Raw genomic sequence first — 13,715 nt, forward strand, 5'->3', positions numbered from 1 at the left:
TTAAAATCTGAGTGAAAAATGTCATCTCCCTTGCAAGTTCATATTAATACGTATTTAATATTTTGTGTTTTTACTCTTAAAAAAGGTGCCTGGGTGTACAGGCAATTATTATATATACATATGTACTATTGTACTATTAACTGATTTGCAGCAATTGATTGAACAATGAGCTCCTTGGGTAGATGTCTTTAATTGTATGCTATGCTGTGGGGAAGCTAAATTAACTCTTTAACAAAGGGCTTTTCCTGTCTTGATTCATTTCACACTGCAATCCCTGTCAGATTGGATATTCCTGTTTTTTTTGGAAAAGATTTATGCAGGAATGAGTTCATCATGTAAACAGGCCTATTGGCATTCAAGAAAAATAAATAAATAAGTAAATAAATGTAGGCCTGCCCACAGGGACACTGTCAAATGTTGATGGCTGTGGATGATTTCTGTGTGCACTGACAGTAAAAACAAATATTAAAAATCATGAAACTATTATACATATTAATGACTGAGATAAAACACATTTTACTCCCGCCCCAGACACAAAAATCTGCCCAGGGTGAAATTCCCTCGTACTGTGAAAACTCTTAAAACAAAACTTTAGATGCTACAGTCTATCTGAACATCTGGCTTATCATGTAAGCAGATATTAGGATCAAATTAACTAGAAATGAATTGGATGATATATGACAGGGTGCAGATGTTCAAGGCAGCAGTGTGATAATTTCATTGCAGAACTATATAATGAATTCCATACATTACAGGAGTAAGAAAGCGTTTGGTTTCAAGGTAAATGTGGTGGAAAGTTGGAATACACAGATCAAGAAAACACTATCCTTGGGCTGTTTGGATAATTCACTTTGTTGTTGTGTGATGCCCTTTGTCTTAACTCCAACTATATTATTGCATTCACCTTTCAGATCTTCATACACACCATTCTAGGCTGCTGTAGGCACAACAAATTCAAACAACCTCTGTTGTCTGTAAATGTGTCGATCCCGATTACAGTCATCATGATGGTACGGATGTTTATGCATGTTCTGTAATTCAATGGGTGAATGAAAGGCGGGTGAGGAAATGTGTCGGTCACATTACACCTTGAATTTGATTTCACAAATAACATGCCAAATGTAATCTAGAGCCATGCTAAGGTGGTGATTAACACACAATGTATATTTACTTAATTTTTTATGCAGGCTCAATTATGTTTCATGAGTAGCTACAGATTTTCAGAACAGGATGGAGTACATGATTTCATGTTTCTAAAGAAAAGCTTGAGGTTCACAGATATATATATATATATATATATATATATATATATATATATATATACACACACACACACACACACATACATACATACATATACACAAAATATTAATTTAATTTTTCACTATTCTATGATTACAGGACTATTACTATTTTTGATTATGATAGGATGACAACCATTTAACCATTTGGCACAGTACTTTAATTCAAGTACAATTCAAGTATGAATTTCAATTAAAAAATATTGTGGTAATCTGAGTAGTGAAACAGCAATATAATGTAAAACAGAAAAACATAATAAAAAGCACAGTGTTTTGTTTCTGTGACAACATATTTTCTTTGCCGTAATTGGCAGTACAATACTGTATGACAGCATAGGTAATGAAACTTCAAATTAATTCCTATTGCCAAGGTTTTCACAAAATCAAATAAGTATTTAAATTATATATTATATGTATAGGCCAACATCCAGCACGTCATGGCTACATTTTGAAACTTAATGTTTAAAGCTCAGACTTGGCATAGTCAGATTAGCGCAACTGATTGCCTCCATCCGAATTCATCATGCTATAAACCATGTGAAATAAAATAAAAAGGCCTAGTAGCCAATGCTTCAATGAGACACAGCATATCCAAGGCCTGTGATAAAAAAGAAATCTGAAGTGACATGATACTCAAATTATGTAAAAGGAACCTAAAAAAGGCTGGCTAATCTAGCACTTAGTTTACCTGAGTTAAGGCCATGTATCAAAATACCACAAAGTAATAGAGGGCTCATTTTGGTTACAACCTTCAAAGCAAGACAGAATATATCATAGAATATACGGCAACTGAATAAATAAGCAGTGATAAACAAACAAACACAAGAAATGGGTTTCAAAGTGGCAGTTTTGCCTAATTCTTCCTGGAGGACTGCTTATATGGTAAATTCCTTCCCCCTTCATTTTATTGCAACCTTTTCAATGTTCCTAATGAATATGTAGTTATCAATGCCACGCTGTGTTAGGTTATATTTATTTTGTTACCCAAATGAGCTGTTTCACAATGACTGTAATTCTATTAGGCTGACTAATAAACCTCAGGTGTGCAATTAAGAAAGGTGACGTGTGCACAGTGTTCAACAGGCCCTCTGGCTCTGGTGGCACAATGCCATGCTGTCACGGCAGAGCAAGATTGTCAGGCTATTCTAAGGTGACAACAGGTTGCTGTTAAACAGACTTAACTGAGCAGCAGTAAGTCTTAACCAAGGAACTCTGCTGAAAAGATGTGATCGCACCTCTTAATGTGACTCTGTGGCTGTGTTACTTACAGCTAAATTACATTATTATGACTTCATTGTTGAATCCCAATTCTCTTAATTATAGCCTAGAGATCTATTATTTGATTTTGTAGAACTGAGTGCTTCTCTTCTAAATCATGTAATCTCTTATAGCTCATTAATGTCAGGTTTGCGTACATGCAGAGTGTTGGTATCATGCCAAGCGGAATCAAATTTTCAAATTTTCACCGCAGTAATGTTACAGGGTTGTGTTTCCTGCTAATTATATTACAGCACTGGAGACAGTCAGGGAAACCATTCTGTAAGATATTGAATTATTGTTTGAACTTACAAAACAAAACTGTAAAATGTGTTTAGTGAAAATTCAAAACAAGTCAAATTTTGAGTATTTGTATTTTATTGGGCTATTTCACTGATTCTTTATGTATCTTTTTGAACATTCTGAACCAGATGGGGGATGTGAAGAACATCCATAAAATACGTGTTTTCCAAGATAGTTTTAAAAACAGTTCCTTAAAGGAATACATTATATGTTGTGACACCATATGGGGTTAGACATGGCATTTAGGGTTCTCAGACATGGATATAGTGCAAAGACAAGCTTTTATTATATACAGTGAGCGGGTGCTCAAAATAAAGAGACATAATAAATAAAGAGACAAAACCAGTCGTGGAGGGAACAGCTGATCAGGTGTTCCTTGGTAAGTTTCCTCCCCCCGGGTCTGGGGAGGTGCAGGGCAGTTTGGGGCAATTCCTCTCCGTGTCGCCTGGCACAGCAACACTATATATATATATATATACACTCACCTAAAGGATTATTAGGAACACCTGTTCAATTTCTCATTAATGCAATTATCTAACCAACCAATCACATGGCAGTTGCTTCAATGCATTTAGGGGTGTGGTCCTGGTCAAGACAATCTCCTGAACTCCAAACTGAATGTCTGAATGGGAAAGAAAGGTGATTTAAGCAATTTTGATCGTGGCATGGTTGTTGGTGCCAGACGGGCCGGTCTGAGTATTTCACAATCTGCTCAGTTACTGGGATTTTCACGCACAACCATTTCTAGGGTTTACAAAGAATGGTGTGAAAAGGGAAAAACATCCAGTATGCGGCAGTCCTGTGGGCGAAAATGCCTTGTTGATGCTAGAGGTCAGAGGAGAATGGGCCGACTGATTCAAGCTGATAGAAGAGCAACTTTGACTGAAATAACCACTCGTTACAACCGAGGTATGCAGCAAAGCATTTGTGAAGCCACAACATGTACAACCTTGAGGCGGATGGGCTACAACAGCAGAAGACCCCACTGGGTACCACTCATCTCCACTACAAATAGGAAAAAGAGGCTACAATTTGCACAAGCTCACCAAAATTGGACAGTTGAAGACTGGAAAAATGTTGCCTGGTCTGATGAGTCTCGATTTCTGTTGAGACATTCAGATGGTAGAGTCATAAACAGAATGAGAACATGGATCCATCATGCCTTGTTACCACTGTGCAGGCTGGTGGTGGTGGTGTAATGGTGTGGGGGATGTTTTCTTGGCACACTTTAGGCCCCTTAGTGCCAATTGGGCATCGTTTAAATGCCACGGCCTACCTGAGCATTGTTTCTGACCATGTCCATCCCTTTATGACCACCATGTACCCATCCTCTGATGGCTACTTCCAGCAGGATAATGCACCATGTCACAAAGGTCGAATCATTTCAAATTGGTTTCTTGAACATGACAATGAGTTCACTGTACTAAACTGGCCCCCACAGTCACCAGATCTCAACCCAATAGAGCATCTTTGGGATGTGGTGGAACGGGAGCTTCGTGCCCTGGATGTGCATCCCACAAATCTCCATCAACTGCAAGATGCTATCCTATCAATATGGGCCAACATTTCTAAAGAATGCTTTCAGCACCTTGTTGAATCAATGCCACGTAGAATTAAGGCAGTTCTGAAGGCGAAAGGGGGTCAAACACAGTATTAGTATGGTGTTCCTAATAATCCTTTAGGTGAGTGTATAGTGCCTTTGGTGCAGTATAGTTATTGAATACTGTAAAGTATGCATTCAACAAATGTAAAATGCTTTCAACAACAAAGCACATTCAAAAAAATACATGTACCTGCTGGCAGCATATTTACATGGCACATATTCATATTTTTTAATATAAACAAATATTTTTCTAGTCTAAATATATTAATTAAATGTTATAGAAACATTCTGTTTTCCTCATCTATAATTGATTTGTTATTGTAAGATTTACTTGGCACATTTCCACAACTAAAGAAGGCGTTTTTCAGAGCATCTATTCTCAAGATAAATCACTTCCACTGCTCTCCCATGCACTGGGATTTGGAAAGTTTACTTTTTTAATAAAGAACAGGTGCAGCTTTGTGATACTTTATGATTTTTCCAGCTGAAATTAAAGTGCTGACAGGGCAACAATGAACTTTGGTGTTAAATGGATTCTGTGTTTTTTCCCGAGGTCAACGATGTTTTCTCTTCACTTTTGCTTTGACTTATAGCATTTGTGAAAGTAAATATCTACAGTAGGCAGTTTACAAAGATAAAGTAGGGCTTTTTTTCCCATTTCAGAAGTCTTGCACAAGTTCACAACTCAGAACACAATCTCCAAAAGAAAAATATACACAAGGTGGTTTCAATATAACAATGTATGAAGGTAATAATTTGCAACAGCTGTTGCTTATAATTTTTCAAAAAATAAGAAAATCTGGAGCCATATGCCTGATGCATTTTTTATTTTCTGAATAATTAAAAAATGTGTTTTAACATTACAGATTAAGAATAGCTAATATTTTAAGAGTCTATTAGTTTCAATATTAAAATCTATCTTTTGTATGATTTGTCTTCCTCAGCACAAAGAACTGAACAGCAGTCAATCAACTTTCTTTTTATTTGAAGCTAGGTATTTCAAGTAAGTTTTTAAGTACTGAAAGGCCCTTCATATGTTTTAATGACCATTTCATAAAACAAATATCAAATTCAAGTATTAAATCATCAAATGTGTTCAGGTAAAAAAATAAAAATGTGAACTTACTGAAATATTAATTTTTAAATGGCTACAAATATTTTACAACAAACTTAACTTTCATTGAGAACAGCAGTGAATTCCATACTTTTCCAAAATACTATTTTGGCAGCTCTGACCTTCTATGCTGCAGGTGAATTAAGGTTTAGATTGCTATCTGTTCATCCAAGCAGCAGCTATAAATACAGCAAAATAAACCACAGCAAAACTTAAATGTCACCGATATCTAAGCACTTTGTATGAACTGTTAAAAGACTTGAATTATCCCCCCAAAGGTGATATTTAATCATCTTGTCAGAAGAGACACATTAGAGTAGCAAAAGACAATGTTTCATGCAGACCCTGATATTTGTTTATTTGAATTGAGAGTGTGCACTCTGTATTGTGTCAAACAAATGATGTGATGAAGACATTTATGTGTACCTCTAATATTACACTTTGCATTGCAAGTCACATGAGTTACGTTACTAACAATAGTACTAATCCAAATTAAAAAATCCATACTGATAATATACCCTGATAACAGCTGCAGGTATTTTGCAGGATTCAGGTATAAAATTAGGTTTACGCTACCTTCAACATCAAACAAAGTCCATACTCTACTGCTATTTCTAAACATTTCAATTTAAAAAGGTTAGGAATGGTACTTTATATATCATTTTGCTATCTGCTGTTTTATAATATTCCCATAAAAGGGGATGTTTACTTGACAAAAATATTTTTTTAAGTACAAAGCATTTTATTAGCGGCAGGGCCAAAAATCTGGAAAATAGTACTGTGCTTTTTGCTGCCCTCATTTCACTGAGACGGGTTTATTATGCTGTTTATACCACAAGTAAGTTGAACAGGGAAAAACATGTGAATGCACAGTACATAAACATACCACAGCACCTCTCAGGAAGTTTAGTTAAAATGTTTTTTAAAAAAAGGTTCTATGAGGTGCAGTTTACTTAAAAATCAGAAAGTGCTTAAATAAGCCTAGTCATTGATATTCCTGTTCTCATCTACCTCGACTCATAACTCAGTTCTATAGTTTTAGTGTGTAATTCATTTTCCAGATTAAACACCAACATTTTTTTTTTTTTTTTTTTTAATATGGCCTGGGAAATAAAGTAATGAAAGAGAAGCAGATAAGACTGCTTCTCACCTGGGTAAGTATCTGTGACAATCTTACAGTCGGCAGAGCTGAGGTGGGCTGAATTGCCTGCTGAGTTCAGAATATGTATGTTGCCCGTCTTCTCTACAGTGTAAAAGCTCTGGTGTAGAAACATCACAGCCCAAGGCAACTTTGTATTTTCCAAAGCAATTCGGATTTCTCACATTTGAACTGGCAGGCTTCCCTTCGAAAAGAGTGGTTTACATTAAGATGCCATGCTAGGGACAGGTGAGTTAATTCACTGGGAACAGTTCTCACATTATATCCTTAATGCACATGAAGCACCTTATAAAACTTTTCAATCATAACATTTAATTTTTAATACCAGAAGCTTTCAGTACAGAGCTAACGTTAGGCTCTCCAGTTCTACTCGAGGGGCAAAAGAAATCTTCGCCCCTTTGGTACTTTTCGAATATAAGATAAGTTTGGTGAGGGCATATTAGATATTTAGAAGTTGTTACTGAAATCGGATTAATTTAATTAGTTAAACCAAGAGCAATAAAATGAATAATTAAAAGAAAATGCAAAAAATAAAAAAGTTTCCAACAGTGTGCTCTGTTCATTTCGGACAACCCCCTCCCCCGGCCAGCAGAGTCATTCTTTCTGGGTTGGCACTTCAAACAGGAAACTGACAGAGTATTATGTGACACCACGGAATGTTCTATAGCTGCAGGCTGGCACCGCATAGCCACACAGGGCAACAATGACTTTTTTGTCCTGCTTTGCTCAATTTCCCCCCTTTTTTTAAATGCAGGTGGTGCTTTGCATTAAGTATTTTTTTTTCCAGTTGTATAATTAAGATACAGTGGAGTTCCTTACCAGAGACCTTAAAATAAAGCTTTCACGGCTTCTTAAAGCAAAGGAGGGCAATGCCTTACAGGTACATTATAATTGTAAAAATGTACACACCTATCATAATACATTTCATTTCAAACAAATTACAAATAATTACACACAAATAATCTAAAATAGATCAATAATATTTGTCAGGCCACAGTTTAATGCTGTGGCTCCTTTGGTGCCTCGGGGACATCTCTCTAAATATGGATAGCATCTGTTGTAGAAAGCCATGGTTTGATTTTTGGTTTCAAATGTAAGTTAGTGAGGAAATACACATTCCATAAGCCAGCACACATTCCATTTGCACACTTTAATAAGAAAAAAAAAAGGGGCTTAAGAGATTTCTGTGTGTGTGTGTCTATCTGCATCAGTGTGTGTGTACATGTATATATAAATTACTGCCAATGTAATGAATTTGATAATTAAATGTTGCTTCCTCGATTAAAATAGTCTCCCCGAGAAAAATACCCCCTACCCCCCACAAATACAGAATTTCCCAGCATTTTAAAAGTAAAATACGTAAGACGTTTCCTTCCCAGTCTATAGAAACATCTATGTACTCCATTTATCTAGAGACTAATTTAACGGCATCAAATTACATTATTACAACAAAATATTTTTAGTATATAGTATGTCATTTTTTGCCCAAATGAATGCATAAATGAAAAAATACAGTCATTCAAAACAGTACTTTGAAATCAATTAATCTAATTACAATAATATATTACAGTTTTCTATAATAATTATAAATATGGCCATATAAATATATAAAAAATCATTACAAATTATATTTTTCTAATTCAACAATGGCTGACAGCTGAATACAACTAAATACAACAATATCAAGCTGTCACACTGGTATTGGTGTTGGAATGTTGCCTACTATACATGAGTGTTTACAGAATTAGAGTTGGGATTATTTATTACATGCATTAATTATTAAAAATGCAGAAAATCATGTCAGAATATAACATGGAAATGTTCAGAAATGTAGATGGCAAGAAACAACTTTATGTGTATTCCACAATATAAATAAGTTCTGAGGTATGAAAGGTTTAAGTCTTTACTTTATTTTTTTTAAATGTATTTTGATATGGCTATATTTTTTCTTTCCAGAAGCTTATACCATTTTGTTTCCATTCTTTTGGTTTGGGGAAAACACAGAGCCAGTTGTTGTCCCACTACAATGCCACTAGTTGTACACACTGGGCTGTGTTATTTTTGGATAGTGCTACAGCTGAGTGTTTCAAATTATAACTTCTTACCTTTCAATGTCTACAAAGACATCCAGCAGCTCATTCTGAAATCGCCCATGTACCAAACATGGCTTTCCAGCCAGCAGCACATACATTTGTGTGCTGAAACATCTAGGTTTACAATTTTACACTAAATTAAAAGCAATCTTCAGGGACGTTTACAGAGCAGGGGATTACACACAGTTTGGGCAAAAGGTTCCCCCCTGACATCACTGTTACAGCACTACAGAATCTAACACATTATCACAAAGAAAAAAATCACAGTAACTTCAGTAAAAAATCAATTCCACGGTTGAATAGAAAGGGTGTTAATTTATTACTGTTGCTCTTCACTGTTGTTTTAGTAATGCATATTGGATTACAGTGTGAAACAAATATGATGTCAGTTTCATGTGAAGCTTAGATTTTAGTAAGATGTTTAACATAAGGATTGGTAGAAATCCATCTGCAATTTTAACACATTTATATTCCTGAAATAAGCTGTCCCATGTGCTACCTTATGCTACTATTGTCCTGTTTAAGATGTGCCTGTAAGTTCTGTTTGTTTTCTATATCTATCGTCGGTCATGCTGAATTGGAGTAATAGCAGCATTGGTAACGAATTACTTTCTTTGCTACAGGTGTTACATACCTGCCTTGGTTAATACAATCACAAAGTAGCATTTCAGGCTACCACTCTATTACATTTTCATATCTTATTTTCATCAGCTGCAGTAACTTGTACTTCTGTCATCCTCTCAGGCATTTTATTTTATTTTGTTTTAGATTATAGACCATTCTGACCTTCTTTTGTACCTGAGTGCTATTTGCTGTAATATGTGGTGGATTGCGTTAAAGCAATATTATCCTTTTAAAGTTATGTGTATGTAGTACATTGAACTAGCTTTGGTTGCAAAAGATTATATGCAGACAGAAAGATAGACAGAGCAACAGATATTTAATGTGAAATATAAAGTTCCATAATATGTTTATAATAATTCGGTCAAAAAGGTGGGGGACACATTATAAGCCATATGGCACAGATGCATCTACACAAAAAATGTTATAAGGAAATTTTAAGTTTTAACATGAACAACAATAATAATAATAATATATTTATATTTATTTATTTATTTATTTAAAACATACAGGCACCACTACCTAAAAAGCCCTGGCAAGCATATATTTGTTGCTGATCTATACTAGGCAATGTTTCATGATATTCCACTGTACATACTTCTAGCAGCTTGGTGTAAAGTGATTTGGAACCCATGCAAGAGAAACTATGGTCACCTGCCAAGTTAGAAGAACAATTTTAATTCTTTGGAAGCTTCAGTGATGTTGGTCCATTCCAAAAGTGCTTTTATTACACAGCACACAATGCATTGAATTGTCTCAGAGATCTCAGAGTGGTGTGGCAGTGTCTTTAAATTACAAATAAATGATGATAAAGTGTTTTCTTTTGAAATAACCCAGCTGCAGCCAAAACCCCAAAAAAGCCTCGACTTAAAATGAAGAAGAAAGCCAATAATATATTTCAGATTTATGCTACAAAAAGACTTCTGAGACACTAAGGAGAGGGAAGGAGGAAAAAAAAACTTAATTTGTCAAAAAAAACATCAAGCAGCTCCTATTATGTCACTCTTTAAATTAAACTTGTGTCTTTTAGAATCAAGTCAAACTCCCTGTGATTTAACAGTGAAGTTCTGTTAACAATCACTCTGCATTGTGTGATTCGTATAACAATAAATACTTAAACAATGGAAAATTCTTTAATAACAATGTGTAACAAAAATACAACAAAGGACAACTCTGCATGCTAGTATGGATCATGGTTTATCAATATTTCTCTGGAAAACTAGTGATTAAACATGAAGGTAAAACACTAGGTGCTAGATGTTTCTTGTTTTCTTAATGGCCATTGCCTTTCTTCCTGCATGAGAGTCCTGTGATTTACATAGGGCTGCTTCATCTAAACAGGACACATACAACCAATAGCTATACTGATGGCTTCTGATAATAAACATTTATATATATATTTTTATAATAACAAAGTACAAGACCAAACAAATCTTGGAAGAGAATTCAAATAAACTGAAAAAAAAAAACATCTGTTATTGTTTTGTGTGTGTTTTTTCACCTGCTGTAAACTTTAAAAATATAATTAATCTTTTCATACTGTACAACCCAGAAGAACAATATGCTGAAATGTCACTGGTGTTCAACAATCCAGTGGCTCTTTGTGACTCCAAACATTTAAGAGTTAGTTAATTTTATCATCTGAAGGCATCATCAGTACTATGCAAAGAAGATTGTGTATGATATCGATTCGAAAAGTACACAGTGTAACATTCCCCCCAATTTACATAAAATATAAACTTTTTTTAAATGATCAAATGGGACTGTTGATAAAAATACTATTTCTATAACTCCTTTGAAAGTGAATAATAATAATAAATGTGGAAAGAATTGAAGCATTTAGAAATGTAGTGCTTTAAGCTCAATAATACCAGGGCTGAAATTCATAATGACTTGCTTTCAAATGTACTCAGAATAAGGTTTAAGAAGAACTATGGAGACTGCAAGTGAAGAAAATAAACAATACAATCTACCTAGATCTACCTAAAATCTCATCTCTAGTTTTACAGCACTGACATGTATTTGTAAGGGCAGTGTGACCTATATTGCAATAAAAACATATTGCATATTGCATTGGTATGTGGGAATCCAACATCAGTCAAAAGCATCACATTATACTTGCCAATGTAATATTCAAAATCTATCAAGGGCGTAAAAAGATACATAAAATCTCACTAATCTAAAATGCTCTTGGCACATTGCACAGGGTAGATATTAAACATAAGATATTGATTAAAATATAACATTTCCCAAGAATAAGAACTAGTACACCACTCTGTATGAAAAGATAGTCATTAGTGGCGTCTCCTAAAAGTCAGATGGCAGCCACAATCATTAAGGGAAGTTGTTGCTTCAATATCAAAAATTTTGGCTGAGTTAGCCAAAGGACACAGGGATATATACTTCTCAGGCCAAAGACCGTGCTTCATGACGTCATACAGGCCTGCGCAGTCACTAAAGATCCCCAGAAGTATCTGTTTTGTTTTGTACTTCATTGCGGACTGTGTTTTCAGCACTTCTTGTCACTGTTTAGTGTCAGTGTAACAACATATTTACTGATAATTGAAATTTGTCATTTAGAATTCCATCGTTATGTGGGGAAAAATTGTGGGTAACAAGTTGGCAAGATTAAACATGTCTGTATTTACATCTGTGCATGATTATATTATCAAACTGTAATGAAGCTGCTGGCCAAAGTGCACGGTTGCAAAATAATTTAGGGAATAGTACGCTGCGAGTTGAAAATGTCAAGCCTGAAAATGTGGAGTATGACATAGAGGGAATAAAAATACACCTTAAAATAGCAGGCAGTTATACAGAGAAAAATGTGCAATTCATATACACAGTGTAAAGCACAAGTTAGACTGAATACTAAGGTAGTTAAATTTATCATTTCTATTGCTCTATAAATGGCCAAACCACTTTTCAATTTATTTATTTTATTATGATATATATTTTCTGTTTTGTTTCACTTTTATTATTATTTAAAGTATACCCGTACAGTATGATTCTCATTTACAAGACAGCAGATGTTGTAATTTAAGAAAAATAAAAAAAAGCCTCTTAGAAAAGAGAATTTAGAGTAAGTGGAGATGCCTCTGCTCAGTTGTCCTTAAATTGTTCAGGATTTTGAATTTTACTGTTTCTTTGATTTCCCCCAAATACTGCAGAAAGCTGTCCTGATGTTTTGGCTCTCCCATACAGTGTTGTTGTACTGTGGGGTCCAAACAGGCAGCAGGAAGTAGGATAAAGAAAGAGGAGCTTTGAAAATCAGAGCGCATTAAAAACAAATCTACTGTGGCACCCACCAGCTTAGGAGACTCAAGAAGCTTAAGAGGTCAACGTTCTTAAAACAGGTGGCATATACCTGATGGCAATTTTAGCCTGTTTGTTAAAATGTGATAAAAAATATATGTGTGTATATATATATATATATATATATATATATATATATATATATGTACATGTTTACTTCTGTGGAGACACTATTTCAAACAAATGTTTCCACATACAAAAAAAAAGACTACTTCACAAATGTTCATTTAAATCTGCAAAAAAAAAAAAAACACACACATAATAAACCAACCTGCCTAACAAACAAAGAAAAAATGTTGACTTAAAATGGGATATGACCAAGGGCCTGGGCTATAGACAAATTATAAAACCCTGTCAAGTCCACTATCTGAGAAAGTCTTGGAGTAATTAGTTATTTGATTTCCCTTTAACATAAATAAGATCACAATCACAATTAAAATCCCTTGACAAATAACATTCTGTTTAATCCACTACAGAGACTGACGTAAGCCTCCCTCCGCACACCCGTTCCTTCTTTCCACATTCAGAAATGGCAGACATAAACATTTGGTAGTTAGACAATCTGTACACATGAAGCAAAGCTAACAATCCATATACATATGTTTAAGAGAAAAAACATGACAATATAAAGTATTGTGTTACACCAATACGATATCTACCCCAGTATTAGACCTAACATTTGCTAAATCCCTAATCCTAGCTAACCCTAAAATGGGAAACTACATTGAAAATGTCTCAACTAAGAACTTAGAACCACAATACACTCTCTCACAGCAGGTGACATTAACTGGAGAATCTAACCTTTAACCCTAGACAAGCTATATTACAACTGTAGTTTTATCCCTAATTCTAATATACAAATAATACATTTGTCAAATTGCTGTAAAAACAGACAAGAATGTCAAGAACATTCCTACCTTCACATGTACACCATTATAACATAAAGGAT

At 34.7% G+C, this 13,715-nt stretch overlaps 1 protein-coding gene across 1 annotated transcript in view; it reads left to right on the forward strand.

Annotated features, from left to right (window-relative positions):
- LOC136747752 (ethanolamine kinase 1) overlaps positions 1 to 13,715 on the forward strand; it is a 70,793-nt gene that overhangs the window by 44,735 nt on the left and 12,343 nt on the right. The window lies entirely within an intron of this gene.

Source organism: Amia ocellicauda, chromosome 4 (genome assembly GCF_036373705.1).
Source record: "Amia ocellicauda isolate fAmiCal2 chromosome 4, fAmiCal2.hap1, whole genome shotgun sequence".
Taxonomy (NCBI): Eukaryota; Metazoa; Chordata; class Actinopteri; order Amiiformes; family Amiidae; genus Amia; species Amia ocellicauda.